The following is a 5,716-nucleotide window of genomic DNA, read 5'->3' as shown; positions in this document are numbered from 1 at the left end:
GCGATAGCGCCTGCTCCACCTCCTCCCCTCGGACCAATTGTAACCAATCAGCAAGGGAGGGGCTGGGGCGGGGCAGAGGAGCAGCCAATCAACGCGCGGAATTCGGAAGAATTTACTAGGCCCCGGATCACTGACCAATCCACGGTCCCAGGAGTCTCCCTGTGTTTACTACCGACCGAATCCGTGAGCGCTGTGACCAATCACCGTTTGGTTTACAACACGTAAAACTGATATCAAACGCCTTTAAGGCGGGATTCATCACTAAGCGACTCTAGGTTTGAGCTACAGAAAAGCGAATGTGTGTCACAACCAATCAAGTCCCAATGTGATTGAGGCAAACGGGTTTTCTGTCTAATTCCACCGCTCACAATCACGACTGCCAGGAGGCAGGCCCTCAGGGTAGTGCGTCGCGTCATTCGCGGCCCCTGAAGGATTTTCCCACCCTCCAGCGCTGGCTCTTCCGTAGCTCCCTGGCTCCTATCGAAAGAGAGCGCTTCGCGGGTCTCACACATGCACTGATTAGAAGTTGAATTCTCGCGTCGTAGACTTTGGAAAAACTAAAATTCCAAGAGCTGTTTAGGTTGAATTAGCTGAAATCCAGGTTAAAAACGTTGAACCAACGCTATGGCAGTTGGGTCCGACACTGCCCCAAGTCCAGTGCCCGGGATGGCTTCTCGCAGCATAGGCGCCGGAGGAGAATGACGGGCGGGTCCGGGCTTCCGACTCGCACATTGCTCCACATTTCGTGCCGCAGGTGATTGAAACCTGCAGTCTCCAAAACCATCTTCCCAAAATACATTAGACCCGTGGAACGGTCGTGGACTTCTGTGAGACGCTGTCAGAAAAGAGCAAGCTCTGAGGCGGCTCCCGGGATCTCAGATGCACCCTTGGATGGTGAGTCCGAGCCCTGAAGGAAGACTGGCCAGTGTGGCCTGTTCAGGAGCTCAGCGTGGACCCTGAGACAAAGGCAGGCTGGGGAACCCCTCAGGTTTCTTTTAGGGGAGAGGGAGGGAAGGAAGGAGTAGACTTTTAAAAAAAGGAACATTTTGCCCAGCTGGTGTGGCTCAGTGGTTGAGCCTAGACCCATGCACCAAGAGGTCGCCGGTTGGATTCCCAGTCAGGGCACATGCCCAGGTTGTGGGCCAAATCCCCAGTGGTGGCATTCAGGAGGCAGCCAGTCATTGTTCTCTCTCATGGATGTTTCTATCTCTCTCTCTCCCTCTCCCTTCCTTTCTCTCTAAAAATCAATAAAGAAAAAAAAAGACACCTTTTTTTATATATATATTTTTTTTGTTCAGATAGAGTGGGAGAGAGAGAGAAACATCAACATGAAAGGGACACATCGAGTGGTTGCCACCCTCACAACCCAACCAGGGCCGGGGACAAACTGCAACGGAGGTACGTGCCCTTAGCGGGAACCGAACCCGGGTCTCTCTGGACCGCAGACCGATGCTCTAACCACTGAGCCAAACTGGCCAGGGCAAGACACCTTTTTTAAAGGAACATCTCGCTGCCTCAGAAATTAACAACCAGATATTATTACAGCTGATGCATCTCTTCAGACATTACAGGTTGGAAACATTGTGATTTGGGGTTTCTTTCTTTGAAGCCTCAATGAAGTCTGATGGTAAATTCTGTTCTTTAAGATTCCCTGACATTTTATAGCCCTTACAGATATTTTATTGCTACACTTGGCAGTAAAATGAAAAGATAAAGAATGCTGACAATAAGCAGGCTTAATTCTCAGTGACCTGGACCAGCACCCAGAGATTAACCTCACCATTGATGGTGATGATGAAGTAGATGCTGATCTCAGTCTCACCAAGGCAGTGGTCGCTGCCTGACCCATAAGATTGGGGTGGGCTATGCAAGTCACTTCATCTTGATCATTGATTTCAGGAGAAGATTCAAAGAACCTTCGGAATGAGTGGCACAAGGGAAATCACCATGGAGGTTATTCCAATGGCCTATGTCACAGTGAGCCGAGGTGTGACTCAGAAGTGTGGGGGCTTAATTGAACCTCAAATGGATGTCAATAAGGTAGATCCATGGTGACAGACAATGGGAATTTTATCCTGGACTGGAAGCTTAACCTAGTACACAAATGGAGTGAAGTGAACAACACAGCTATCAAAATGATCCCAGGTGTGGTGGACACAGGCCTATTCATCAACATGGCTGAGAGAGTCTACTTCAAGATGCAGGATGGTTCAGTGAACATGAGGGAGAGACCTTTTTATTGACCCTGCAGGACTGGAGTATGTTCACCTTGAGTCCCAAGCCCACAGCAGAGGTGGACATGACTCTCCAGGAGCCTTGCCTTAATGTATCTGTGCCAAGTGGACAGCTGTCAGGGTGAGGGTTGGAGTTAAATCCAGTCTTCTTGTATTGTTACTAAATGTCTTCTTTAAAAAAGAGACATAAGCCCTGGCTGGTGTGGTTCAGTGGTTAGAGTGTCAGCCCATAAACTGAAGGGTTGCGGGTTCGATTCCTGGTCCAGGGCATGTACCTGGGTTGCAGGTTCAATCCTCGGTCCTGGTCAGGGTGCATTCAGGAGACAACCAGTTGATGTCTCTCTCTCACATCGATGTTTCTCTGTCTACACTGCCCCCCTCCCTCCCTTCCACTCTCTGAAAATCAATGGAAAAAATGTCCTCGGGTGAGGATTTTTAAAAAAGTTTAAAAAGAGAAATATAAACATACATATTTTTACTGTTAAAAATAAAAGAATAGGACTTCCAGTCAAGATGGCAGTGGTATCGCCTCCTCCCACAACCACATCTGAATTATAATTAAACTGCGGCACAACCATCATTCAGAACCGCCTGAAATCGAGCTGAATGGAAGTGCCACAACTATGAAATTAAAGAAGTAGCCACACCGAGACTAGTAGGAGGGGCAGAGGCGCAGACAGGCTGGTCCCATACCCACGTATGGTGGATAAAAATCAGGAGGGATACCTAGACTGGGAAGGTCCTCCCTGAGGAGTGAGGGGTCCCCGCCCCACACCAGGTGCCCAGCTCAAGGTTCCAGTGCCAGGAAGAGAAGTGCCCATCACCCTATGAAGCCTAGCAGACATAGCAACTCTACCTAATACATAGAAACAATTACAGGGAAGCAGCCAAAATGAGGAGACAAACATGTCCCAAATGAAAGAAAAGAACAAAACTCCAGGAAAAGAATTAAACAAAATGGAAACAAGCAATCAATCAGATGCAGAGTTCAAAACACTGGTTATAAGTTTGCTCAAGGAACTTGGTGAGACATTCAAGGAACTTAAGGAGACCTCCAAGGAACTTAGTGAGAACATCAACAATATTAAAAAGGACCAGTCAGAAACGAAGGATGCACTAACTAACATAAAGATTAATTTACAGGGAATCAATAGTAGAGTAGGTAAAGCAAAAAGAAAAATGAATAAAAAAATGAGAATAGTGTAAGGAGCCTCTGGGACAACTTCAAGCGTGCAAACATTCGTATTGTGGGGGTGCCAGAAGGAGAAGAGAGAGAGCAAAAAATTGAAAACCTATTTGAAACAATAATGACAGAAAACTTCCCTAACTTGGTGAAGGAAACAGACATACAAGTCCAGGAAGCACAGAGAGTCCCAAACAAGATGAACCCAAAAAGGTCCACACCAAGACACATCATCATCAAAATGCCAAAGGTTAAAGACAAAGAGAGACTCTTGAAAACAGCAAGAGAAAAGCAGTTAGTTACCTACAAAGGAGCTCCCATAAAACTGTCAGTTGATTTCTCAAAAGCAACTTTGCAGGCCAGAAAGGAGTGGCAAGAGATATTCAAAGTGATGAAAAGCACTGACCTACAACCAAGATTCCTCTATCTTGCAAAGCTATCATTTAGAATCGATGGACATATCAAGAGTTTCCCAGACAAGAAAAAGCTAAAGGAGTTCATCGCCACCAAACCAGAATTATATGAAATGTTGAAGGGTATTCTTGTAGGAGAAGAAGAACAAAAATATGAACGATAAAATGGCAATAAATACATATCTATCAACAATTGAATCTACAAACAAAATGAGCAAGCAAAACAGAAACAGACTCATAGATACAGAGAATTTTTTGTTGGTTGCCAGGTGGAAGGGAGCTGGGGGGATGGGTGAAATTAAGAAGTACAAATTGGTTGTTAGACTGATGAACCTCAAAGGGAAGGGGGGGAAGAGATAAACTAAAGAACTTCTATGTGTATATGCATAACCAAAGGACACAGACAATAGTGTGGGGAGAGCAGGAGGGGATGGGATTGGGGAGGAGGAGGTCAATGTAGGAAAAAGAGGGGACATCTGTAATACATTCAACAATAAAGGTAAGTTAAAAAAATAAAACAAAAAAATAATAAGTGTTGGCAAGGATTTGGAGAAACTAACCCTGTGCACTGTTAATAGGAGTGTAAAATGGTACGGCCACTATGGAAAACAGAATGGCATTTCCTCAACAAATTAAAAATAGAATTACCAACCTGGCTGGTGTGGCTCAGTGGGTTGAGCATTGGCCCATGGACTGAGAAGTCCCAGTTCAATTCCCTATCAGGGCATGTGCCTGGGTTTCTAACTTGATCCCTGGGGAAGGGGAGGGGTGCGGGAGGCAACGGATCAATGTTTCTCTCTCACTTTGATGTTTCTATCTCCCTCTCTCTCTAAAAAATCAATAAAAACATATTAAAAAAATAGAATTGCTATAGTATTCAGTAATTCCACTTCTAACTATATATCCGAAAAAATTAAAAGCAGTGTTTCAAAGAGATTATTTGTATAATTATGTTTACATTAGCATTATTCATAATAGCTAGAATATGGGACCAACCCAAATGTTTATCAGTAGATGAATGGATAAGCAAAATGTGGTATATACATACAACGTAGTATTGGAGTATTATTCAGCCTTAAAAAGGAAGGAAATTCTGATGTGCTATGATATGGATGAAACTTGAGGACATTATGGTAATGTTTGCCTTTAGATGGGGAAGGGATCATCGGTTACTATAATTGCATTTTTTATATTTTCCTAATATTGGGCATCAAAATTGCATTGGTTTGATAATTTTTTATAAAAACCTAATAAATGTGGTTGCGAAAAATTAAATGTCTGAATAAACTAAATCTAACATGATTTAACAGGTCTTCATATAAAGCTCTGAATAATTGTGTGTGTGTGTGTCTGTGTGTTTTTTTAACGCAGGGATGATGTGACTTAGCAGAAGAGAAGTCAAGAATTTTTGTTTATTAGCCCTAAGTTAACTGAACAGTATAGATGGTTAGAATAAATGCACATGTTGGTTTCATTAGGAGAGGCATGGCAAATAGCACAAGGGAGGTGATGGGTCCTCTGTAGTATTGATTCATATTGGACCAACACACTTGGAAAAGGCTCCAGATATATTGGTGTGTGTCCAGCAGTGGTGACCAGGATGAGGACAGACCTAGGGACTTTGGTATGTGAAATAGCTGAGGGACTAGAAAGAGTTGAAGAGGAGAAGAGCAGATAAATGAAAGCATGATCAGAGTAGTCAGGCATTTGAAGGGCTCAGGCCCTGGAGAGCAGAACTGGACTCAGGGGGAAGCTAAGAAGGCAAATTTAGTTCCAGATAAGGGAAAAAACCTGTCCAAGGTGAAAAGTCTGCCTTATAAGAAATGAGTTGTGCCCAGCCAGAGTGGCTCGGTTGAGCGTCATCCCTGGTTCGATTTCCAATCAAG

At 44.1% G+C, this 5,716-nt stretch overlaps 1 pseudogene; it reads left to right on the top strand.

The window, feature by feature from the left end:
• Positions 1-1,614: 1,614 nt before the first annotated feature.
• On the top strand, positions 1,615-2,243 carry LOC118630069 (annotated as a pseudogene).
• Positions 2,244-5,716: the final 3,473 nt, after the last annotated feature.

This window comes from Molossus molossus, unplaced genomic scaffold, assembly GCF_014108415.1.
Source record: "Molossus molossus isolate mMolMol1 unplaced genomic scaffold, mMolMol1.p scaffold_m16_p_14, whole genome shotgun sequence".
Classification (NCBI taxonomy): Eukaryota; Metazoa; Chordata; class Mammalia; order Chiroptera; family Molossidae; genus Molossus; species Molossus molossus.
The sequence above is the reverse complement of the archived record's forward strand: the minus strand, read 5'-3'. Positions and strand labels throughout refer to the sequence as shown.